The 26481-nt window shown below is 36.5% G+C and overlaps 1 protein-coding gene across 5 annotated transcripts in view; it reads right to left on the bottom strand.

The window, feature by feature from the left end:
- Window positions 1-26481, bottom strand: part of FOXP2 (forkhead box P2) — a 531964-nt gene that overhangs the window by 127452 nt on the left and 378031 nt on the right. The gene's annotated exons all lie outside the window — the stretch shown is intronic.

Here is a 26481-nt window from a genome sequence, read left to right as displayed (position 1 = left end):
TTTGAGAAAAAAACTATTGTCGAGACCATGCTACAATCTTGTAGCAAACCAGCTCAGTGACTACAGAGGAAATCTGTTGATCTTCCCTACCTGGAATCTATTCCTCTTTTTGCTAACAACACCAAAGTTTTTCTTGGGGGACCATCCCCATTCTGCACCCCAGCTCCCAACGTCATATGCAAATTGGTAGGACTGGCTCAAGGGTAGGTGGCTGCTACAAATAGGCCAATCAGATTCCCTCTCTCAGTAACTGATTCTTGAGAATAATGAACAGGAATTCATCCAACCTAATGCTGGGACCCCACAGAGCCTGTCCAACAATCTTGCTTTTGCTTCTTATCTTTCTGTGACCAGATTTTTGTTTCATTTTCCCTTGGATTTTGTGACCAATTCTGTATCTTTGAACAGATCCCACTTTTTTGTTTAAGTTGTATGTGTATTTCTGTGACTTGAAGTCGGAGAAATAAACTAACAAGAATACTTCAAAATGTTTCAATCAATGATCTCACTGCCAAAATTAGGATTAAACTTTGATAGCCTTTAAATTAAGTTTTGGAGCAAATTTTAGGTTATAATCCAAAGACAAAAGAGACAAAAGATAAGGCTGGAAGTCATGATCTTGGCCACCTCATGTTTTACTAGTTGCAAAATTAAGTGAAGTAATCACAAATTGCTGTCATAATGTCAGCTTTATAAATCTTTTCCTCTCTTAAAATGTCAGCTTGTATAATCAGACTTTCTATTCTGCAAAACACAGTTTAATATATAAAAATGGCAAAATAAAACATTAGGTTAAATTTTAAAATATCTGCACAGGTACATTTATTAATGTATTGATTCTTGATGGGCATTAGGATTTTTATTTTTATCATAATTTAAGATTACATACTCATTTGTTTTCCCTTGTTCAACAGATTCTAAATTATTTCTTTTCCTTTTTTAAAAAAAGAAAGGGTAGGTAAACACTAGCAAAGAAAGTTTAGTGATGGCTATTGTCTCAATCCACATACCACATATTTGGAGGATTTGAGATTGTAAAGTACTTAATATTAATCAATTAAATCCACTGACATTTCTAAAATAAATTCGATCCCCATTTCACAGCTTAAAAGAACTGAAGAATTAACAAAGATTACACAATATAACAGTGTCGAACTCAGATTTTTCACCCTGGTTTTCGTCAATCCCCTTCTTATTCACCTCAGAAAGCTGCCATCATAACTGGCACTAATTGGCACCCTTGTTAGGAACCTCAGCAGAGGAGCAAGGAATAGAAAAGATATGGACACCTCTCATCCACAGAGCCCAGCTGTCTGCAGAGGTGAGGCTGAGCTCAAGGATGGGGCAGATGACCCGGCGCCGTCTGTGAGAAGAGTAAGACCTACACCTGTCCACTGACTACTTAGACAACTTGAATCTCCAGGGACGTTAATCAAGTGTCTTTCATGCACCTAAAGTCATTGGAAAACAAAAGATGCCTGTAGTGCTCCTACAAGTGATGTACTTATTACATTCTAAGAGGAGACGAAGACAGCAGTCAACAGACACTTCTGGCATGAGATACTCATGCAGAATACTGGTAGAATATTCTATTTTTGTTCTATGCTTGTTTGCTTTGTTCAAGAGAATATGTTAAGCTCTTCTTAAAAAAATAAAATAAAACAGGGAGCTGGATTTCTCATGATCATCGTGGAGAATGGAAGACAGCATTTTAAGTTATACAGTAATTACTTAATAGATAAAGAAGATGGATTCTATGCATAGGATTTTCCCCCTGGGTATATTGGGGCTAGGCAGAAGTAGCTTATGCTCACATAAGAGTAATAGTCCTTAGGTTTCTGCTCTTTTTCTGCTGTAATCAAAAGAAAATACAGATGTCTCTTGTTGCCTTAAGGAGGTTAGGTGAGGTAGTAGAAGGTAAGAAACAGGCCTGGGTAAAACAACTTTCCTTATTGAATGAGAAAGCATTAAGAAGTGGATGGTGTACAGGACATGTAGGTGCTTGAAGCTACCTGTTGATGATGGGGGGCTACTGACTGACTGTAGTTCGTTCAGTATTTTATTCACCAAAGATTTAAAGACCATCTAGTTGCCACTTACAGTAAAGGGTCTGACTCCATTTCTTATCTGACTGTTGACTTTTTAGGCCTCAACCTCCCTTTCCCCTATGGCTCCACATCTGGACAGAAAACTTGTGCATGCACCTCCACCTTTGCCACTGAGGAAAATTTAAAACACTTGTTCAAGTGATCTTTTCCCCAGCTCGCCCCATAGCCATTATACAGACCCAGCCTACACCCTCTACTATCCCAAGCCAGCCTGGACCTGCTTGTGCCCCATTGGTTCTCCCCCAGCGTCTCCCATGTGAGTAATCAAATTTCTCTCAAATTCTCTTGGTGTGTTGAGTGTCATCAGCTTCGACATCTAAACTAAATTTTGGGTGGGGTTCTCTCTCACTTCTGCAGGATACTACGGAAAACTACTTACTAGGTTAAGAATGGGGATGCAGGGTTAAGTAGGAGTCCCTAACCCAAAGAGGTTAGAGACGAATTGGGAAGACAAACTACTAGTGAAGGGTATCATAATAAGTGCTATGACAGATAGATGCACAGGGTTCTATGGGAGTACAGAGGAAGGGTACTTAGTACTTACATGGCAGACAGTGGATAGCAAAGCATTTTAGACTAGGTGATAATAAATGGACATTAGTATACAAATGGGTGTGAGGTGGGTGTAGGTGGAAAGCATTCAAGACCAAAGAAGCAGCCGTTATGAAGGCTTGAAGATACAGGGGCCCCTGCATCATTCAGAGAAACACTGATAATCCAGCAACGTCAGAGAAAATAGTGCTAGGCAAGAGAGGGTGGCAGGGATGGAGACAGAGAGTCAGAAGCCAGATCTCCAAGTGCATCATGGAAAGCAAAGTGGCCCTTAGGTGCTTCAAATTTCTCATAATTACATGTGCACACCACCTGATTTTCGCTTGGAGGATTAAATGAAGGGTCAAATACATGAACACATTTCTTAGGTATTTAGATCATATTACTACAGTCTTGAAGTAGTAACTGTGACCAATGCAGAAGAGCACAAGATATTCTTTTAAATCTCAATGATGGCAAGAAATAACTTTTTTTCCAGGAACTCCCCTTCCTCTTCCTTCCAGTCAGTTGCTTTCCTAGGACTCTGCATATGTTTTATTCCTTAATATTCTTTCCCTAATTTTTTAAGTACATGAGTAAATTATAGTATGTTTAAAGTCAGTTCAGTAACAAAATTCCACTTGGAAAATTCTGCTTCCAAGAATACAATGTACTAAAATGTAACTTATCTGAATTGCATTCCCATAAAGGTACCAACATAAACTAACTTACATTCTGTATTACCAAGCAAAAATTAAGGAAATTTTACATAGCAGTATAGTTTCATCTTCAAGAGAGTTTTGTGGTAAGCTAAATGGAAAAATTTGGAAAACAGAAAATCTCATTTCAATTTTATAGTGCAGCACTAAGAGAAATGAAATAAACATTTTAAAATTTGGGATTCAGGAGAAAAAAGGAATGCTTCACATTAGATTTAACTGGATACTGCCCCTTTCTTTGCTATTTGGGGCATTCAGAATACAATTTCACAGATGATATATTTTTCTTAATGTGATTTTCAGAGTACATCTAATGGAAAATGCCTGGTTAGGATTAAGAGACATAGTACAGATGTTAAACTACATTTGCATGCAATTATTTCTAAAACAAATGCCAGGGTACAGAGCCTACTGAAATGCCTTTCAGGATGGCTGGCACATGTATTAAACCAGCTTCCAATCTCTGAGTAAGTCTATATTCTGAATATTTCAAATCAGACACTGAGCACAGAATAAATCTTCGTTTTTTACCTTGAGGCATTGTCCAGGAACGTATGGACATAGGGTTAGAGCCCAAGGATTCAGGGTAGGGACTTGGCATTTCTTAAAGCAAAAGCTTTTCTTGCTCAATGTAAAAACTGCATTTCATGTATTAATTTCAATTGCTGAAAAAGTAAAATGACTACAAAACAAGTTAAAATAATAATAGGGGGAATAAAACAGAAAGTAATAGATTAGATATACTGTATAGCTTTCAACCTGGTTTAGGGTTTTTCTTCAAAAGGCAATACAAAATATCTATAAAGTTATTAATTTTTTTTTGTTAGTAGACATCTCACTTTAGCTGATGGTCTTGCAGCAATATACTTTTAAGCATCAAAGTAGAAGTAAGAAACTCCTATTCAAAGTACTTCTGAAATGCCTCTGCCACCGACTTTATCGGAAATATCAAAAGCAGTGAGGGTACAACAAGGAAGCATTCATTGCTTTGCTTATGTAGGGCACTATACCTTCATAGAGGCACTAACCCTAGATGTCCTTGGAGTCTGTGGCTTGGGCAAGACCTATAACTACCTTTTGGTGATCCTTCCCGTGAGAATGCATTTTTGGACTAGGACTTGAATCAATGAACAAAGCCTGAGGAGCCATTGCTACGTCTGTTATGTATCAAAACAAAACACTGTATCATACTTTCATTTGTTCAAGTTCAGAAAGTACCAGCATCTCTTTTACTGTATGCTTTTCTCCTTAGGGGGGAACAATTCAGATCATGGTCACCCCTAGGAATTTATGAGGGGCCTGAAGGATGTGGCAGTTCCTTTTCTGATCCCTGCAGGGGAAGCAGCAGCAGCCCTTGGATCAGCTACTTTTTATCCACTGTTGGTCTCAGTGGCAGCTCCTTTTCTTGCCAATAATGATAAATGATAGACTCTTTAATGAGGAATAGAGACTGCAAGCTGCACTTACAGAAGCTCATCTTGTTGGCATCTCTGATTATCATTCTCTCCCCATCAACCCTTTCCCCCCTCTTGATCATGATGTGAGGTAGAGAGGCAACCTGAAGGAAGAGGACCAATTATTAAAAAAACAGCACTCTTTCCAACAGAAAATCTCTTACCATTTGATATTAAAACTCTCATGACGCCAAGAAAACCTCCAGTAGAGGTTCGGGACTGCCACTCGCTGTTTCTTTTCCGTATCAAAAGATAATTCCCCATATTCATGGGTGAATATCTAACTTCATTACCAAGTCCCACTGCCTTCTTAATAGTGCTTCCCAACAGCTGGGGATGATGAGGTATAGGAGAGAAAGGAATAAAGGAAGTCAGAGTCACTCCAGTAGAATCTTCTAGTGGTAGTGGTGATGGAGACTGCTTTCATGGGGGAGGCCCCATGCGTCCCTCCAATCCCTTCCCTTCATCACCACTGCTTTATCTTAACCACAGATTGATCTGGATTCAAAACAACAAAGACATTCAAGAAAAGGTAGTTTTCATATTTGTCATCCCCCTTATTTTGATCATGTTTTCTAAAAACATAAAATCTGAGATATTTTAAACAGCAATTAAGGGATGCATGTTATCAGTGATTAATGGCAAGGTAAGAGGCGCAGGAATTGGAATCAGACTGATTTGAATTCACATCCCAGCTCAAACCACCAGCTACATGACCTTAGATAATGTAATTTAACCTTTCTGAGGCTCAGTTTCTTATTCTGTGAAATGAGAAAGCAGAAATACATTACCAGATATAAAAAGTAAGCCTGAATATATGTCAAGTGAAAATAAAATCATAAATGCTTTAGGACTTTTCTTTTGTTAGAGAAAAAGAGGCATTGAAAAAGGATGGGAACCTAAGAAATGTGATTTCTCTAACATCTCTGGTTGACACCTCAGCCTTCCTTTTCACTGGCCTAGTCACCCACATTATATTCCAATATAATGGCCAACAAACTTGTCACTAAGAGGCACAGGAGACCAGCTAGGGACTAAGATAAAGCCCTTTTTTGGGCAGAGCTGTAGGTGTATCATGACATTGGGCACGTATAAAATCCTCACACAGATACATGAATGAACTAGCAGTAAAAGCCTGCTCTGTATTCATAAAACATGGTTAAAAATACCAACATTAGTATTTAAACATTTCAAATATTAAAATACAACGGAAGGCAACTAGATTCTATGAGGTAAGATTATTATTAAATTAAATATAATGCAATTTCTCCAAAGAATATATTTCTTGAGCCGTTAGATCCATAGAGATGGAAAGCTGAGATGAGTTCTGAATTAGAAAAGATAGAAGGAGATCAAAAGCTATCAGAGTAATCACTATGTACCACAATAAAAAAGAAAATAGTAGTCTCGTGCCAAAATGAACTCAAACTTACACAAACCTCCATGACTATATATGTACTAAAAATAATATAGAATTGTCATTTTTTATGTGTGGAAGAGTTTACTGGGAAAGAAAATGTCAGATTTTAGAATTGTGTTATTGTCTATTAGAAATTATTCATTTCTAAGCCAGGACCAAGTTTCCATTACCCAATAGCTGCTCTCAAGAATGAAGCTAATTTACATTTAAAATAGTACAGTCTACTCTTTAAAAGCACAATGGTAAACACACCAATTTGACAATTACATTAATATGAGTATTTGCATAATCTGTCTCCCACACCTGTTCTTAATTTGAAGCAGCTGCAGGACAAATCACATCATACTAATCTCAATGGGTACCTGCATGTTCCAAACAATAATGCATGCATGCTATTTTTTGAAGATATTTTATTTTTAAAATGTTTCCTGACTTAAAAAAATGGTAAAAGTTTTGTGGAAGCCGTAATATTTATTTGGTTACTATTAATTAGTGGAATAAGTATAATACCAAATAATTCTATCCCTTACATTTTTGGCCTCTTCTGTTACTGACTTATGATAGTACTGTCTGGAGTTATTTTTCTTAAATAATATGTATTTACATGGAAAAGGATTAAAAAGAACAATAAAAATATAACTAGAAAACTTCAGTAAGGAATATAATCCTTATATATAACTAAGAGCAAATGCATTAATGGAGAATCACGCAAAGTCTGCAGATCATCTGGAGATGTATGTGCAGCTCAGATAATTGTGGCATCTTTTGGAACACCTTTTCAAAACTGGGTTCCATTTATGTTTTAACAATAATACATCAGAGTTTAACAAGCAGAAATCTACTTTCATCCTTTAAAGGGTCCAGCTGTGTTTGTGGGTATTCACATGCTCAGTGCCATCAGAAAGGAAGTCAGTTTATTACTAATACATATTCTTGTACTTGGTGTATTTAAATCATTCACTAGATTCCAACTGGTGGAATATAAGACACCCATGTAATCTGTCAACAAAATTGTCTCTAATCTTCTATTATGAATGGAAAATGAAGTTAGAGCTTTCTAAAGATGTTATTTATTTCCTGAAAAATGAATGAGAGCATGCACAGTAATGAACGGGAGCAATCAACAAAACTGATCTGTGTATTTATATGCTGTTGACCTCTGAAGAGGTAAACACTGACTGGCTGAATTCTTAGTTCACTATTTCATTTAGGATTTTACTTTTATAAGTGTTTTCATTCTATTAGAAGGAAAAATACTAAAGAAATTAATTGTAGCTTACATTTCTATTACATTTTCATGCACATTATTTAGTAATTCTCACCATATAAGAGAAAACAGAGAGTCAGAGGAGTTGACATGATTTGCCCAAGTTCTCACAACACTGTAACAGTGTTATGGTCCAGGCATCCTGAACCCAGCTCTATATTCCTTCCCATAACTCATGGAGATTGATTTGAACGAATAATAGCTATTATGATAAATAAATTGTAGCAAACATTATTATTATTATTATTTTTTCCAGTACGCGGGCCCCTCACTGTTGTGGCCTCTCCCATTGCGGAGCACAGGCTCCAGAGGCGCAGGCTCAGCGGCCATAGCTCACACGGCCCAGCCGCCCCGCGGCATGTGGGATCCTCCCGGACCGGGGCACGAACCCGTGTCCCCTACATCGGCAGGCGGACTCTCAACCACTGCGCCACCAAGGAAGCCTGCAAGCATTTTTACTAATGAAATAGTTTAAAGTTTTTTTTTATTTCACAGTATCTGAAGTATTTCAACTCATGGCTTCAAGTGTACTAGAAAACACTGTTTCAAAAGTGACTATAATAACAGAATTGTTTTCTATTTAGATAAATAGATTGCAAATTCTTACTAAGAACCAAGACTAGTTACTCTAGGAGTATACAGATAATTTTTATTACTATATAATTTAGGCAATAAAGCCAAGTTATAGTGATTGTGAGAGAAGCAATTTCCACAGTTGTGACCTCTACATAATTATATTTCTAAATATTCCTTATTTTATTTTTCTTCATTAGAAACCTTACATATACAATTGAGCACACAGAAAAGTACTCTAAATAGATAAGCTGGCATGTCATGGGGGGGCACGTAGAACATAATGGGATGAAAACTATATTTGTGTGTGATTAATATGCACATTGTATAATATTCTAACAACAAATTTCACTTTTTCTCTGAGTTATCAGAATATTTTAACTTCAGTAAATGAGTCATAAATTTCCAAATTTTAAAATAATCTTGTTTCTTTTTGTCTGTGCTATTAAGGCGAAAACCAACTCGTTATCAAAGTTAAAAGCTTTCTGACATGTAATAAAGAAGGCTGATTTTTCTGTAAATATAAGCTGCTATAAAGGTATACACTTTTGCTAAAAGCAAAGCATTAGGATAATAAATTTTTAGAGCTAGAGACGAGTCAAATCCCCTCAGTTGACAGAAGCGGAAAATGAGGCTCCACTGCCCTGCCTTCCCCAGAGTCATACAGTACTGAGTGCTGGAGTCGGTCCTGGAACCCAGAGTCCCCCATATAGCAGAGTCTGGCCTCTTACCGCTACAGCAAAGCATGAACCGAGCAACAACAGGTCATTTACAAACAGGCTCGTGCTTTTCCATGGTCCTAAACGAAGCTGTACGCCAACAACTGGATGCAAATGATTCTTATGTTTAAAAAGAAACTACAAAATATAAAACTGCATTCATTTCTAGACTGGCATGATGATGTCATGTGGACGCACACACAAATGCTGGTAAGCATGTAGATAAGTGTTAATAATATCACTGGGAGGTTGGAATTTGGGTGAATTTGAGTCCTTCATATTCTTCTGTGTTTCTGAATTATTTTTGTAAGCACACATTGCTTTAATAATCACTCAAAATGAGGCTATTTGCAAACTGAAACCAGGACTTAGAACGGTGGCTATAAATGTTTTTCATCAAACATGTTAACTCTTAAAAACCTTCACTGACATGAGGATTCGGCACATAAGTACTCTGATTAGTCTTATTAAAACAGAATTTATATTCTTCCCTTAGTCTCAGTAATGCAAAAAAATAAATGCCTACTACCCTCGGCATGATAATTTCTTTTGAATGTGAAGAAATTATTAAAATACTTTTTTCTCCCTTTTCTTCTTTTCGATCTGGGTAAACTCCCTTTGTGATCGGCTCTCCCATTTTCCCTTTAACCATCTCTATCATATTACTTGTTATCCTTAGACTCGTTTCCATGCTTCAGTATCCCTTAGACTCTGGAACTCAGTCCTAAACAAATTTTAAAGAACCACAAACAAAGCCTCAGGAGGCACAAAAAATGAAGAAAACCCTACTCTGCTCAGTTTATAAGTGATGGCTGATTCACTAAACACTTAGAGGGGGGAAAAAAAAGGCAATTTATTCCATAAAAAGCCATAACTGTCAAGGAAGGTTTTTATTTTTAACCTTAAACCACTGAGTTTTGTTTAAAATGGCTTAGAAGAATGGTTATTATCTTGAATTTTTTATCTAGCCAGATTGCCAACTCTCTGAGGATAGGAACATCTTTGAATCCCCTATGGTACCTGATGTCTGCTTAGCAAAGTATCTAATACACTGAGGGCATTTAGTCATGTTTCTCTGATGGATTGATTGACTGAGGATGTAAATTCTAATACATGGAAGTACTGTAAACCAGTTTCGAAATCTTACTGCTATCTTGTTTTTAGCTTGTAGCTTTTCCACTGGAGCATGGTAATTATTTGTTTCATACGAAATTGTATAAAGTAGACTTTTCCATTTATTTCTACATTACTCCTGAACTCTCTTTTTATTAAATAAATATCTCCTTGAATAGAATAGCAAGCAAAAAGGTCGGGGGACGGGGAATAAAATATATTAACTAACCTGTGCTCTAGTCCAGCAGTGCTGGAAATTCTTGAATGGAATGCCAGATACCATAACTGCATCGATTGCTTAAGTACTCCTTTCTGATGTAGTTCTTAAGAAGTAGTCCTCACTCTCAATTAGTCCCAGAACAGATGTTTCTTTTAAAGCAATTTGTATTTGGTATGACACTGTTAATCAATGCTATTTTGACCCTTTAGTGATGGCAAGTTACATCTTAGCACTGAATAACCCATTTAACAGTCCTTCATCAGAAACTTGATATCTCATGCACACTGCTTCCAACAAGTTCTGGTGTCCTCAAAGACTCAGGAATCACGAACCAGAAAGTACTGAGTCTTTTTTACTTTATGTATATGCGTCTCTGTATTTCATAGATAGATTTCAATGTTCTAGTGTTTAAAGAAGGGGTTGCAAAGTGAGGCCTGAAAGCCAGAATATGAGAGGAAGAGAGGGGGAAAGGAAAAGAGAGAAAGAGAGAAGGGGAGATGGGGGGGGGAGACACAGAGATTTAGAGAGGGAGAGAAATGAATATTTCTTCAGAGGGTAAATGAGCTGTGAAGTACAATCTATTTCCTCCTCCTACCTTGCACCTAGTCCACCATATACCTGCCTGAACTGACAAGGCATTAGAGTCTCATCTTCCTTGTCTAATGATATGCAAAATGCCTATTGCAAATGAATATTAGAAATAAAATTAAAAGAAACCACATACAGGTAGAGCTGATAAAAAAATAGCTAGACATCTTTAAACGTTCACAATTTTACTACAGAGAACAAAAATAACAGGATTATTTGGCTTACTTTCTTTGCTTCTTAAATTTATGATGTATTTCTCTGAAGAAAAGTTCATACTATAATAGTATAAAAGTTATACTATTTAATAGTATAAAAGTTATACTATTTAATATACTATTATTAAATAGTATATTATACTATACTATTTAATATACTATTATTAAATAATAGTATAAAAGTTATACTATTTAATATACTATTAAAAGTTATACTATTTAATAGTATAAAAGTTATACTATTTCTTTTGTTTGCAAGATAAAATCCAATTGCACTAATTTCATAAATCACACACTTTAAGAAGAGGATGGACTCTACTTCATTTTAATTTCATTCTGAATAATTACCAGAAAGCATGCAGGACCTATTAGAGAAGGTGAGATTATTAAAAATCATTATGCATTTACAGTATCTCAGATGCAAACCAATGATTAATTCTTATTCTCATGGAGCCCTGGATGAAGTGATGACAAACACTCACAAGAATAATCCTGGTTTGGTTGGGCAGAATCACACACAGCACAGGGACTTCCCATTCTTACTCCCCAGAATGGTGAGCCTTCCACCAGACAGGCAGCCTTCACAGAATGAGGAATGTCTGCCTGTTCTGTCCTCCTGCCTGTCCTGAAGTTGAGAATTCCTGAAGAAATGATTCATTCATTTCAAACATAAAGGATGGTGGAAAAAAAATGTTCTGGTAACAAGACACATCTGACATTCTGCCCTGGCTCCTTGGGAAAGTTACTGAACGCTTCTGGCTCTCTGATCCTCACAGGTAAAACAGGAATAGTACTGACCAATTCTGGGGTTTCCATGGAGATAAAATGACCAATCATGGGCGAGGTACCTGGCACTTGGAACACAGCAGGAACTCATGTGGGTCCGTAGGGATGGAGGTGAGGGAGAGCAAGAAGGGTTTCCTTGGTAGTACCTATTTTTCTAGTGCAGTTTCTTACAATCCAGATTACTGCAGGAAATATAGAAAAAGTATGGAATACAACTCTTATCTTCACTATAGCTGGAAGGAAAGTGAGAACTTTCTTTTAAAGTTTCCAGCAATATGTAAGAGCCAAGTGAAAAAAAAAAAATTCTGACCTTAACTTGTTTAAATTTTACCTTCTACGACTATTTTTTTCACTATCCTTCAAAAACACTTGCTTCTGTACTTGCAAAATATGCATATGCTTCATTTATCTAAACTTTCCAGTGTTTGTTCCACTGCCTACGTATGTTCAGCTGGGGCACCTCACCAGTGCTGCCAAGCTTCAGTAGCAATTTCCTGGAGGGAAAGAATTACCTCTGCTTAGCTTACGTTGTATTGTGCTTTACCTAGTACTCAAAATATATGGAGTCTTTAATAACATTTTAGTTATAATTAAAAATATTAAAACTTAGAATAAAGTCCTATAACTAACTGACCTATAACTAACTGACCTTTAATCACATTAATGTCCAGATTTATGTCTTTCTAAATGTTCCTAGAAGAAATTTTACCAAAAACCAAAATTTCTTGTCACTAAAGTATCTCAAGTCATAAAATCTCTTTTCTTGGGGTTTCCTACACAGCAGAGAAGCTCCCTTACTGCAATCTATTGCAAGTCAGCCCTCAACACAAGGGTTTGTTTTTTAATTTAAACAGAATCTCTTTTCACAGATTTCTTAGGCCCCATGAGGTACTAACAGCGATGTTAAACTGTTGTCGGCAGACACTGTTCAGATGCCTATCTCAAAATTCATCCTTCTCTTCTTCTCTACCAAAAGAACCCAAACTTTGTTCAAGTTGACGAAAGGCCTGGCTGAATACAATCAGCTTCACAGACTCAGATGAAGCAATGAGTGTTCACGTGATACTGTTCAGGCCAGTGAAATGGAAAGAGAAGCTATTCTGTGGGGCTTCTGGGAAACTTGTTATTCAGCTGACTTGCATTTATTTGTATTTTGCCTTCCCCTTCTTTCTACCTGGAACATGAACATGATACCTGGAGAAGGGGCAGCCCTCTTGTGACCATGAAGACAGAGGCTATACTGGGGCAGAACAAGAGGCTGAAAGAAACATTGGTCTTTTGCGTCATCCTTGAGCAGCTGTACCAGCCAAATCTGGACTTTCTGTCTATGGAGTTCATGTTTCACAGGAAAAATAAATCTATATTCCTGAACAGAGCAGCTGATAAACTCCATAGTAAATTTAGACAGGGTTTTCGTCGAAATATCCAAAATCCCCATGGCTAAAGCAATAGATAAAATTAACTCATAAAAACTATATACCAATAAATCATGTAGAACGTATAGTTCCCTGATATTATTTGAGAAATCCTCATATATCATCTGTGTCCCGTACATTTCCAATATCATTTTATTGAGCAGATTTCTCACTTCCAGTACCCTAGTAAAAGTATCATTGATATTTAGTGGGGTTAGAAGCATGACTAGTACAGAATTATATGAAGCAGTATATCTTGTTCAAAAGAAACAGACTAAATAAGGAGTAAAGGGCTTATTGAAAGCGAAATATTTATATGTATACACAATTCAAAAACCAGAAGACAGAATCAGGAAAGAAAATATTTAGGTAAAGATAAAAGGAGAAAGAGTTCACTGTTATTGTTAAATAAGTATATTACATGTTATCTACCCGGGAAAGGGAATCAATTGGAGTATTATTCATAAACAGACTGCCTAACTAGAGGATAGACAAGATGTGTTAGTAATGTAAGAGCAGGGTGGGCCTGAATCTGGTCTTCTAATGATATTCATATGATATGATATGATATATTCATATTCATATGATATGATATGATAATGATATTCATGTCTGCTTACAAGTTTCTTTCTACGAAGTACAGAGAAGCTGATAAATATACCTTCATACTTGTCTCATCAGGTTGAAAGAAGTGGTACCTTGAACTTATTCTGACAAAGAAACAGCAATTCAATTGGCCTAGTTCAATTCAATTCTGCAAAGATTTATTTAGCATCTACCATGTGCCAAGCATTATGTTAGAAATAAGATATAATCTCTGACCTCAAAGGGCTTGAGTCTGAGACTGAGCTAGAGAAGTGGTCAAATAACTTTAATAAAATATGGTATAATCTACCTTTGTAACTAATACATGTAGAATAATAAAAAAGTATGGTACAGGTTCTTAAAATATATGTAAGTGAGGGATTATTTCTCTGTGAAGAGTCAGAAGACTCAAGGGAATAGGATCTTGAGGTGTGTGTAAAGGTTTGGCAACCAGATAAGACGGTGTGGGGCTGACATTCTAAACAGATGGAGAAACAGGAACAAAGGCAAATAGGTGTCCAACTTCTAATAGTTCATGATGCCACACAGAGTGCCTAGTATATCAGAAGTGAACTACAAACATTTGTGAATGAATGAATAAATGAATAAACAGCATGTTCAGTAAGCAGTGAGGATTACATCATGGTTATAAAGTAACAGATGTATGATAATTTATAGCCTTTTGTGCCATGCTGAGAGGTTGAAAAACAGAGTGATTTTCACATTACGGCAGAGGAATATGGCCCAATCAAATTAAAAGGGTTTACAGCTGGAGACTGTAGAACAGAATTCAGAAAAAGTTAACAAAAACAAGTGTGGGGAGAGAGAAATAATTGCAGTCTGAGACAAGTTGATCTGGGTTGAGATGCCCCAGTAGGCAACTGAAAAAAACACACCTCGAGCCTAGGAGAAAGGGGGAATTTGATAGGGCTATAGACTAGCACTTGTCTATGGACTCCACGCATTTATGCAAAATGTACCATGGGGCTTCTCTGGTGGCGCAGTGGTTGAGAACCTGCTTGCCAATGCAGGGGACATGGGTTCAAGCCCTGGTCCGGGAAGATCCCACATGCCGCGGAGCAACTAAGCCCGTGTGCCACAACTGCTGAGCCCACGTGCCTAGAGCCCGTGCTCCACAACAAGAGAAGCCACCACAATGAGAAGCCCGCGCACCGCAAGGAGGAGTAGCCCCCGCTCGCCACAACTAGAGAAAAGCCTGCGTGCAACAACGAAGACCCAGTGCGGCCAAAAAAAATAAAACAAACAAACAAACAAACAAAAAAAACCCACAACATACTACGTACCAGACACTGGAAATGTGAAGATGAATGAGACAGTTCTGGCCTTCAAGGAACTTATAGTAAATATGATTCAGTGTGATACATGCAAGAACAGAAGTATACCTAAGACATAGAAATAATACATAGATAGGAATAATTAATTCTACACTGTGTGCGTGTGGCAGGTGAGGGTTTCAAAGGGGGCTTCATAGAGTACCTGACAGTGATGATTTAAAAGCTTCACAGAAGTTTTCCAGATGGAAAGGCAGAGAAGGGCATATTGACAAAAGAGAAGGGCAAGGTCACCTGTATGGAGACATGAAGCAATTTTGGAGGAACTATAAGTAGTTTGACACTGCTGCTCATATAATTTGTAAAAACTGGGTTGTGGACAATGAGATCAGCATGCAGGACCACTGCACGGGACAGCTATCCTTGAAGACAATGAGTTTTTTTTCCTTAAGGTTTCTAACTCCTAAAGGAAGGCCAATTGGGCATAGCAGACATATACTGAGGACTTTAGAAAGCAGATATTATTTTTTAAAAAGTCAAAGATAAGATCTTATAATGTTACATGAGAACTAAGGATAGTAAAAATAAAATTCTCACAATGTTGTTGGAAATGCCCCTGGAAAGAATGAACAGAGAGAGGTATCCCAAGAAACCCGCTCAGGGACCTTTTTAGTTAGCTCAGATTTAAAGACATATATAAACAAACAAACAAACAAAACAAAACACAGGACTGAGATTAAAAGACTGCTGAGTCTGGAAGGAAACTGAGATATCACTAGTTTACAGCCATTTAATTGTGTAGGTTGGAAAACTGAGTCCCTGGGAGGAAAAATGACAGTATATTAATAAGAATTCAGACGCAGTACTTTTTATTACAGGGAACCACTTTCCTGTTGCAGAAGAGTTGCAGGGTTCCTACATACTATAGACCAGCTGCATTAGAATCTCCTGGGAGAGTTTAAAATATTTTGATTTTCTAAGATCCCATCCCCTCAAATTTTAACTCAATATTCTTGGATGAACCCAAGATTCTCCATTTTTAAAAGATTTTCAAGTAATTTTTTAGATTTAAAAGCTACCATTAGCCTAAGTGAACTCTAAGACTATGTAGGGGAGTGGCGATGGTTATTGATTAAGGGAAATAAATTCTCCTGGAATAAAAGAAAAAGTTTAAACGATGCCCACGTTTTTGAGAAACTAGAACTCTAAACGTATTTTAATCACTAATGAATATGTTTTAAATGTCTAGGGGTTTCCCTGGTGGCTCAGTGGTTAAGAATCCGCCTGCCAATACAGGGGACACAGCTTCGATCTCTGGCCCAGGAAGATCCCACATGCCACAGAGCAATTAGGTCCATGCGCCACAACTACTGAAGCTCATGTGCCTAGAGCCCACGCTCTGCAACAGGAGAAGCCACGGCAATGAGAAACCTGCGCACCGGAATGGAGAGTAGCCCCCGCTCGCCGCAACTAGAGAAAGCCTGTGCACAGCAACAAAGACCCAACAGAGCCAAAAAAATAATAATAATAAATAACTAAATTTATAAAATAAAAATGTCTATTACATGCTTGGTTCTATGGGAAGAAGGTGGAATAGAGAGAATGATTTTCTCCTTTGAGGTTTTTTGTTTGTTTTTACAAGGATATTTTATTGAAGAATTTACTCCAGTTTTTCTGTGAGACAACAAATTTTCCTCACGTCAGCACATCATAATGTTCAATGTGTTCCTTGGTTTGTCACTTGAGAATGTGCAGTAGCACTAGCAGTAGAAGATATCAAAGTGGCAGCTTTTACAGCAATGCAAGTGTTACCATTAGAAGTGTTAAGAATTTATATGCTGTGCAAAGGAATTGTCTGTTTGTTTTGTGTTATCAAGATGCTTAACTACTAGGTCCTGCAGGTTTTATGCTTATGATGATAGAACTATAAAAATCGGCATGATCAAACAAATCCTTTCTTTTTAAATAACCACCAAATACTTTTAGCCAAGCTGGATGTGATTCAAGACCTTCAACTGTGAACTGAATCTAAACAGAGGCTCCCTAATTTGAGGGATAAAATACCAAGCTCAGAATGTCGGGGCCAAACCAGTCGACAGTCAATGGTTACTAAAATAAAGCCTCTACTCATTACTGAACTTCTATGGGGGTCTCTTCATACCCAAGACACAGCCTTCCCCCATGCCTTTCAAAAACGTCCCAGGCAACTTTTACTGTGAAGGAGTAGCCCAGATTATCTACTGATGTTATTGGATATTTACAAGTAAGAAGGATGAAAATATTAACATTAATCTTGAGTGCCTCTCTCAATTCTTCAAATAAGATATCAGCAGAGAAAGTACGGGGAACTTGTTTGTTCACTTAAGATTTTCCTCATTGATGCTAGATTGCAAGATCCTAAAATTCACAGATGTTGAGGATTGGTCTGATTATTTTCCAATTACCCCAAAGTTCCAAGACATTACACCTGTGGAATTTGTCAAGCCATGAAACTAAATCAAGCATGCTGGGGGGGCTGATCTAGTCTTTAGAATGCTGACTCCCACACACACAACCTAACTCCTCCACCCCTGTGGATCCTTCCATCATAAATATAGCTTTGCTGTTCTCTACCTGTTCTCACTGATGTAGAAAAACCTGTGATGTGAAAAAAACTGTTTCATTAAAAAAAAAACTGACATTAATCAAGAGGTAAATTTTACTGAAAGTTGGAAAGTTAACTTGTGTTACACTCTGCACGTGACGATGGTAATTTGATTCAGAGAAAGACTGCACAGACCTCTCGTGTTTTTGAACTGGAAATTTCTTGAATTTGAGGGTTCATGAAGATCTCAGGCTGCATACCCTGTGAATGTCAAGGGTCTACTATAATTCTCATGAGTGGTTTCATCCTCATCTAATCAGAGAACATAATTTTCATCTTAAAATATCTACTACACTATAGCAATTTATTAACATTTATTAAGTGCCTTTGGGAAAAATAACTTAGTGACCAACCATAATTTAACTTAAAAATCATATTAGATTCTTATAATGAGCTTATATGCTTTTCATAGTAAGGTACAGTGACAAATATTTTTGAAAGAACAATTCATTACACTTTTGTTTGATCATTTCAAATGCCGTGCTTCCAAATCCACCGTTATTAAACTTATCATGCACACCCTAAGATCTGTTTAGGAAAACTGCCATTTCATACAACCATCCCAAGGAATTCTAGTTTGAATTTCTTACTAAGTTTTCTGGGAAGTCTGGCAAAAGGATTTAAGGAAGGAAGGATAAAACCATTCTGATGGCTGACTTTGAAAGAGCCACCTATACGTGTCATCAGTAACAGGAGATTTCTCGCACTGCATGAAATGCTTCAGGTCCTCCTAAGTATCTGAGATATTCAAGGGTAAAGCTGCTTGCATACTAAAACTACAATTTAAAATAGCATAAAAGAAACTATTCTTGGGGCAAGATCAGAACTAAAATATTGGATACTGGATTTTAAGAAGTCACATAGTTTTACTATTTTGTTAGTAAAATGATCTGCTAGAATACCGTTTAGGTTCAAGATAGAATTAAATAATTAAGGCACTTAAAGTTATTCTTTTCTCAGTATGGGGCCTGAAGGGACAGAGATTAAGTTAAATGGAAAAGATTACATGATGAGAGGAAAGAACGGAATGGCAAAGGAAGAAAAACTACAGTGGAAAAGGTGAAGGTGGCAGAGAAATTTTAAGAAAACCAAGTAGAAATGGAGAATGCAGGATTATAGATATGAATAGAATCCACAGAGGAAACACAATGAATCTTAAATGTAAGTGAATTTCAAAATAATTTCACTTTTTGTTTTTAATCATGTACTGACACTGTTCTTCACTTTGTCATTCAATTTAGCTCGTACAACACCTCCAAACATCTTAAGGTAAAATTCACAGCCTAAGTCTTAAATCCTATGGAGAGCTCCCTTAACAATATTAATGTTCTATTTCTTTCTTGCTCTTACTTTAGTTAAGGAAGAGAAATCAAGGGAATATATACTTAAAATCCTAATGGATTATAGGAAGAGGCAAGGGCTTGGGTAGATAAGAAAAGAGAAAATGTGACCTCCTAGAAAGCAGTTTTCTCCCAGATTTAATTTGCGGGAACTCAGTACTATATATGCAATATACATTTGCTTATATGATTGGAAACACAGCAATCAGGGAAGTAAAAGTACATTTATTATCTACCTTCTATTTAACATTTATATTAAAGTAAGTTTTTTTCCATTCATTACTGATAATATTAGTATTGCAAATCTTGAGTTATTAGCAAATGATAAAAAAAAGAGGAGGGTTAGAAATGATCAGTGTTGCAGTTCAACAGTGCATGTATGAAAATGCTCATCCTCATGGTCACTGTTTGATGTGGTTGACAAGCTCTGTGTTGTAAAAACTCTCCCTTTCCTTGACCTTATTGAATAGAGTAAAAGCTAATTTGATTCTTCTTTTCCCCTCTTTAATTTCTTCTGCTTCTTTTTCCTCTTGCTTTAAAAATTGTCGATGTTAGTGAGCTCCTCTTTAGATTATCTTTCTCAGAAATCTCCTCCACTTTCGTGGATTCATCCATCACTTCTGGATTATTTCACAAATATTTGTCTCTAACTCTGACCTCTCTGTCAAACTCTAATTTTCTAAAAGCTTGCTAATTCCATTTACTTTCATGCCATCACCTCAAACTCAACATTTCTAAAGCTCAATTCATGAAATGCCAGCCTCAAATTTTTTTAAAGATTACCTTATTCCAGATCTCTCACAACTCCCTTCCCCCAAAGCATCCTCCAGATGCAGCACTGTTGACTAGATCTCCACAATACACTGCTTTCATTGTGTCACTTCCTCATCAAAAACCTTTAACAACCTCTGCTGCCTAAATCATAAAGTACAGACTCATTAGCTTGACATTTCAGGCTGTATACAATTGGCTATGTACACTTCTAGCCTTCCAATACATTCGTTATTCCTTTAGTGTGACATCTCTATGCTGGTCAAAACAAACTACTTACTCTTGCCTAACCAGACCTCACCATTTCCCATCTCTACATCTTTGATGACATCTTTTGAAAATGTCTCCATCAAAAATTGTCCTTTACTTTCTCTATCTACCAAATTCCCTTTCTTTAAGCCTAACATAAATGCTACCTCTCCACAAAGCCTTCCCTGATCACTTGAACCTGAATTAATAATTTTCTTTTTAAAATGCGTATAGAGTCAACATCACTAATCATCAGGAAAATGAAAATCAAAACCACAATGAGATGTCATCTTACACTTGTCAGAATGGTTATCAAGAAGACGAGAAATAGTAAGTGTTGGTGAGGATGTGGAGAAAAGGCAATCCTCACACGCTGTCAGTGGTAATGTAAATCAGGGCAGCCACTATGGAGAATAGGATGGAGGCTCCTCAAAAAATTAAAAATAGAGGGCTTCCCTGGTGGCGCAGTGGTTGAGAGTCCGCCTGCCGATGCAGGGGGCGTGGGTTCGTGCCCCGGTCCGGGAGGATCCCGCGTGCCGTGGAGCGGCTGGGCCCGTGAGCCGTGGCCGCTGGGCCTGCGCGTCCAGAGCCTGTGCTCCACAACGGGAGAGGCCGCAGCGGTGAGAGGCCCGCGTACCGAAAAAAAATAAATAAATAAATAAAATAAAAAATAGAACTACCACACAATTCAGCAATTTCATTCCTGGGTATTTATCCAAAAGAAAAAAAAAAAAGAAAACATGAATTCAAAAGGTTATATGCACCACAATGTTCATAGCAGCATTATTTATAATAGCCAAGCTATGGAAACAACCTAAGTGTCCATTGATAGATGAACAGATCAAGAAGATGTGATTATATTAGCCATAAAGAGAATGAAATCTTGCCATGTGGGACAACATGGATGGACCTGGAGGGTATTACACTTCGTGAAATAAGTCAGAAGAGAAAGACAAGTACTGTATATTTTCACTTACATGTGAAATCTAAAAAACAAAACAGATAAATATAACACAACAGCCTCACAGGTACAGAGAACAAACTAGTGGTTACCAGAGGGAAGAGGGGTAGGACAAAGGCTAAAAGAGGTGACTGGGATTAAGTGGTACAAACCACCAGTTATAAAACAAGTAAGTTACAAGCATGTAATGCACAGCACAGAGAATATTGTCAATACTTTATAAAATAACTTTGTATGGTGTGTAATCTATAAAAAAAATCAAATTACTATGTTGCACATCTGAAACTAATACGATATTGTAAGTCAACTATACTCAGTAAAATAAGGTAAAATACTTATAGCACTTTCTGCTTTTCTGACTCCCACAGCACATCCACTGTGCCCTGATATTTGTGCGCAAGTATTACTATCTCCTCAACCAAATCATAAGTCCCTGAGGATATTACACATAAATACTCAGTTTTCACTGAATGAATGAAGCTTTACCCCCTCCAACTTCCTCACACTCTCCACTCAACACAATCTCCCCCTCATTCATTGTTCCAGCAGGTATTTACTGAGCTCTATTATTCACCAGGCACTGTGTTAGGCACTGGAAGATGAGTAGGACATGCATGATCCCTGCTGTCATAGAGCTCACAGTCTAGCAGGGAAGACAAACATTATAAGTTTATATGTGGTGGTTTATACATGGTGTGGAGGCCTACAACAGGGGGACACACTCTAGTAGTACCTAAAACACTCACTGTTGCTTTCTCATAAATTAGGCACACTTCATATCAGAGTGAATAGTGAATTGTGACAATTATGACCAAGTAGAAGATAACATATTACAGAATATTTATCATAGCCTTGGATTAATTATAAATTTCCTGGAGCTGAGCGTAACAGAAATTATTTATTAATTTATTATAAGTGCAAGGATTCATGCTAGTCACTTTATATAGTACTCTTTTTAGTCTTCACAACAATCTGGCAAGGTGGGTATCCTTATTCCTATTTTAGAGATAAGGAAACAGGCTTCAAGAGATCAAGTTACTCTACCCAAGGTTCTACTAATTGAGGGCAAAGATAGGCTTCAGACCCCAAAACATATGTTCTTTGTCCTCCATGCCATGAGTGGATCGTTCACAAGTTTTCCACGCAGCACACTTAGCAGCGATGGACTGGATGTCCCAGACCCTCCTCCACAGGGCGTCAGCCCTGTGCATCTGGCTGCAGGTGGCAACATCATAATATTTTAAGAATGATTTTATTCTGTAACATTCCTACAAGACTGTCTATTTCACGCTGCCTTTTAAGAAATGTTCTTTACTGGAATGGGAAAATGAGGACCACACAAGGCATAGTCTGTCCTTTTTAGTAGTTTTTAAATTAAGCTCTTTTTAAAATTTATGATATAAAAATATAATACTGCTTATTTTTCTGATATACAGAAAATATAGATAGCAAAAAACAACTTTTAAAAATTCTTTCTGGGCTTCTCTGGTGGCGCAGTGGTTGAGAGTCCGCCTGCCGATGCAGGGGACACGGGTTCGTGCCCCGGTCCGGGAGGATCCCACATGCCGCGGAGCGGCTGGACCCGTGAGCCATGGCCGCTGAGCCTGCGCGTCCGGACCCTGTGCTCCGCAACGGGAGAGGTCACAACAGTGAGAGGCCCGCGTACCGCAAAAAAAAAAAAATATTCTTTCTAAGTTTTCTGCATCACAGTAGATTGCCCTACTCAAACACATATTGCCGATTTCTTGCTTATGTTGCTTTCAGTATTTGGAACAAAATGTGTTTTAGTTTCTCTCTAATTCTTATAACTAGAAATCAAATATTAATGTTGAAAAGGAAATATTCAATTTCATTCTTTACCACTGCATGAATGGACTTTAATAATTTCCTAAAACATATTTATCAGTGTCCAATTCTATTACCCACAGAGTTAGTATTTTAACCCAGGATAAATATTTCATTATTTATACATTTTATACTTTATTTTTGATTTTTTTCCCTGGAACATGAAATTTTAGAAATGCTGATTAGTTTATTGCAGAATTTCTTGTTTTGTTGGACAATGCTAATTTTAACAATTTGGAGTGAAGTAGAGGATGGTAGAAATTTGTTAAATTGTATTATATCACAACATATTTTAATGTAGTTTATTAAATACATGGTAAAATAACTCCTTGTGTAGCTTAGATTTTCCCTAAAAGCAATTTATAAAATTATTTCAAGGCATTAAACAAAACTTCCTTAGATGTTATATAAAATGATACTTGCACCATGGTTTTCAAACATATGGGATTTGCTATTTTGATTCCAAAGCATTATTTTTGGCTATGGTATGTTAATAAAGTGCTCTGTAACTGAAAACAAACGAATAGGCAAACATAATCCTTAATGCATAAGCTAACATCCAAGATACAGCTTTTCCTGAAACATTACGATGCCTATCACTTAGTTCAAAAAAAAAAAGTGAAATAAATTTTTAACCACAGAATATTATATTTTGTCCATCAGGTATCCCAATGTCTTTATTTTAAAGATGTTGAGTGACTTCCTCAAGCTTATATAACTAGTTTGTGGCAGAGTCAGAATAAGACCCCTAGGTTTAATTCACTTTTGCTTTTTACTATTCCATTCTCGAACTATTTAAAACAGAATTATAAAAAAAATTAATTACCTACTGGAAAAGAGAACCTTATATAAGATATTAACCTACAACGAAGGAAGTGATTACAACGCTATATACTAATATTCATCTAAGATAGCAAAGCAATGGCATTTACCTTAAATTTACGTCTCTGCTCTGCACAGCTGTTGAAGAACCACAAGTCTGTCTCATGGCTGTAAATGTAACAAGAACAATAATGCGACCAATTTTCATACCTAAACTAAATTAAGTAGATTTGTCATAGGCTAGAAAATTGATAATGTATTTTACAAAAAGTTTTAAAATTATAGATTATGGAAGTGTGCATGTATGTGTATGCAAATGTATTTGTGTGTGTGTGTGTACATATGTGTGTGTGAACTTACTCTTTTTAATAACCTGGAAATTAGTTTCATGAAATTGAAAGCATTACATATTCTCTTTGGCTAACTTTTCTCATTACTGAACGCTATGGGTATATCAAGTCTAGAAGTGCCAGGAGTAGATACAGATAAATAAAACAAACTAAAATGAGAGGCTGTCTTCAGCTGTTATTATTAGTTACGTTTTTCTGGGATACATAGTAAGAACGTAAAGAAGGAACATCTTGTAACGCTTAGTTTAATATCAGCTCCCATTTGCATCACAATCTTTGTATATTATTCATCAATATGTCATTAATCAATGTACCTACTGATTGGACCTATTCAATTGGTGCTTCATGTAATGAACAGAATATGTGAACAAGTTTCAAAGATATATTCAGATATCTATACATGAAAGTGAAATCACTACTACAATCGGTACTCAAGCTTGTCAGATGTGATTTTCTTCTTTCCATTTTGCACTAGATATGCTACTATCTAAGCTATCTGTAGTACAAGAACCTGAAAAAGTGTAAATGAAAAATACCTGAAAAGATAAATATTAGTCTGCTAGAAATATTCTCTCTACCATGTCACACCTCAAATCTGGCCACCACTTTTAAACATTTAAAAGAAATTCAGTTGAATATAACAAAGCAACTGAATATTGTTCTTGTGACTTGAGCCATTAAAACAGATTTTTAAGGAAATCTGTATTTTCTTTCAAATGTTATAAAATAGTTCTCCATCAAAACTATATTTTAAAATGAAAACCACATAGTATCTCTTCTGGTCTTCTAAAAATATGTTATGCCTGATAAAGTACAAGCCACCATGATCTATTAACACCAAATACTTTGCCTTGAAAGTATAGCTTTTGAAACATTTTCAACTATCTTTTTCTAATTCTAAAAGATAATCTACACCAACTCTATTATGAAAGGTTGGTTAAACTCTTAGGTAAGTAGAAAAAGAAGTCGGCTGTGAGAGAATCATAGAAGTTAAGTGTTACTTTCATATTAAATGGTTAAAATTTTTAACAAAGGTATTCTACCCTTTTCTTTAACATAAGTGGCAAATAGTGCAACTCATGTTAAATAGTATTTGCAGATGCAAAGATAAGCATTACCTAATATTCCCCTTTGACAACATGTGTAAGCTAGTATAAAATGCTATCAGGTTGCTATTAGATTTTCAATACAATCCCAGCATGTTTCCAGTTGCTAAGCTTATCAAGTACTATGAAACACTAAGACTGTAGACCCATATTAATTGCAGTGTATATTTTGGTGAACAAATAAGTCTTCATTCATTATTTCTAAATTCTTATTCATAAAAACCAACCAACTTTTCATTCCTATGACATTTTGGCATTAGATCCCACTAAAATTACAAAGTAATAATAAAATGCTACAGTTTTATAATATGTACAATGGATATGTATTCATAATAATATGAGTCACAAAGCACTAAATGTAAGTGACACAATGGAAGTTTGTGGTAATGGTTAGCCACTGAAATTGTTAAAAGGTATTTATAGTACTATTAATCACCCTTTGGTGATAGAATAACAAAATTGAGGAGTTCTGCTCAAACTTTTATATAACAACATTTGGTACGTGAGCAACAATTTCTTATTTTAGAGTCATTAGTATTTCCACATTATATGTGTGTGTGTTTTCCAAGAAAAATTATGTATATTTTAGTTGAACGAAGTATCACATTTTTGCCTTCCAATACAACAAAAAAGGAAAGTAGAAAAGCTAAAGCCCAGCCATTCTTTCCAGAGATACCCTGGTAACCAGCAATAAAGAAACTTCTACTGGACTTAGCTTTGGAGAGGAACAACTTATTATTTTGTCTATTTTGTCATGAGATATGATAAAAACAGAATTAGGACAATATACAGTGTTTTTCAGGTATTTGAAACAATAAACTCTTCCCTACCTTTGGCTTATGCTGCCAGCATCTAAATCTCCTTTGCTATACCAACAAGAAAGCAAAATTCCCAGCCTGAAGCCATAGTGAGGATAAACATTTCATTTGCTATCTGTGACTTCTATGTAAATTTCTCTCTGTCATGTAAATGTATGGAGAGGCTCTCATGGCATCAGATAATTCAATGGAAATACTCCAACCACCGTTATCACTTGTTATTACTCGGGCAGGGATATGACAGTGAGGAAAGTTTGTCACTACAGAATTACTGACTAGTTAAAACAAAGAATGTGAAATTTATTTTAAAAAAGAAAAAAATTAAAATGAATCTTAAACTTAGGCTGATTCAATATAACTTTCATTTGCAATCATGGCAGACATCGGTACGTCACATCCCCTATCCCCAGGACCCCTTCTTCCCATCCACCCCACAAAAATGGGTTTGTTCCCAAGAATATATATTCTCATCTCATATTTGCCTCGGGACTATGCATTCAATTCAGTTTTTAGGTAATGAGTAGCTTCTGGATTGTGTAGATCAGTAGCCAATAATTCTGTTACACAAAC

Source organism: Pseudorca crassidens, chromosome 8 (assembly GCF_039906515.1).
Source record: "Pseudorca crassidens isolate mPseCra1 chromosome 8, mPseCra1.hap1, whole genome shotgun sequence".
Taxonomy (NCBI): Eukaryota; Metazoa; Chordata; class Mammalia; order Artiodactyla; family Delphinidae; genus Pseudorca; species Pseudorca crassidens.
The sequence above is the reverse complement of the archived record's forward strand: the minus strand, read 5'-3'. Positions and strand labels throughout refer to the sequence as shown.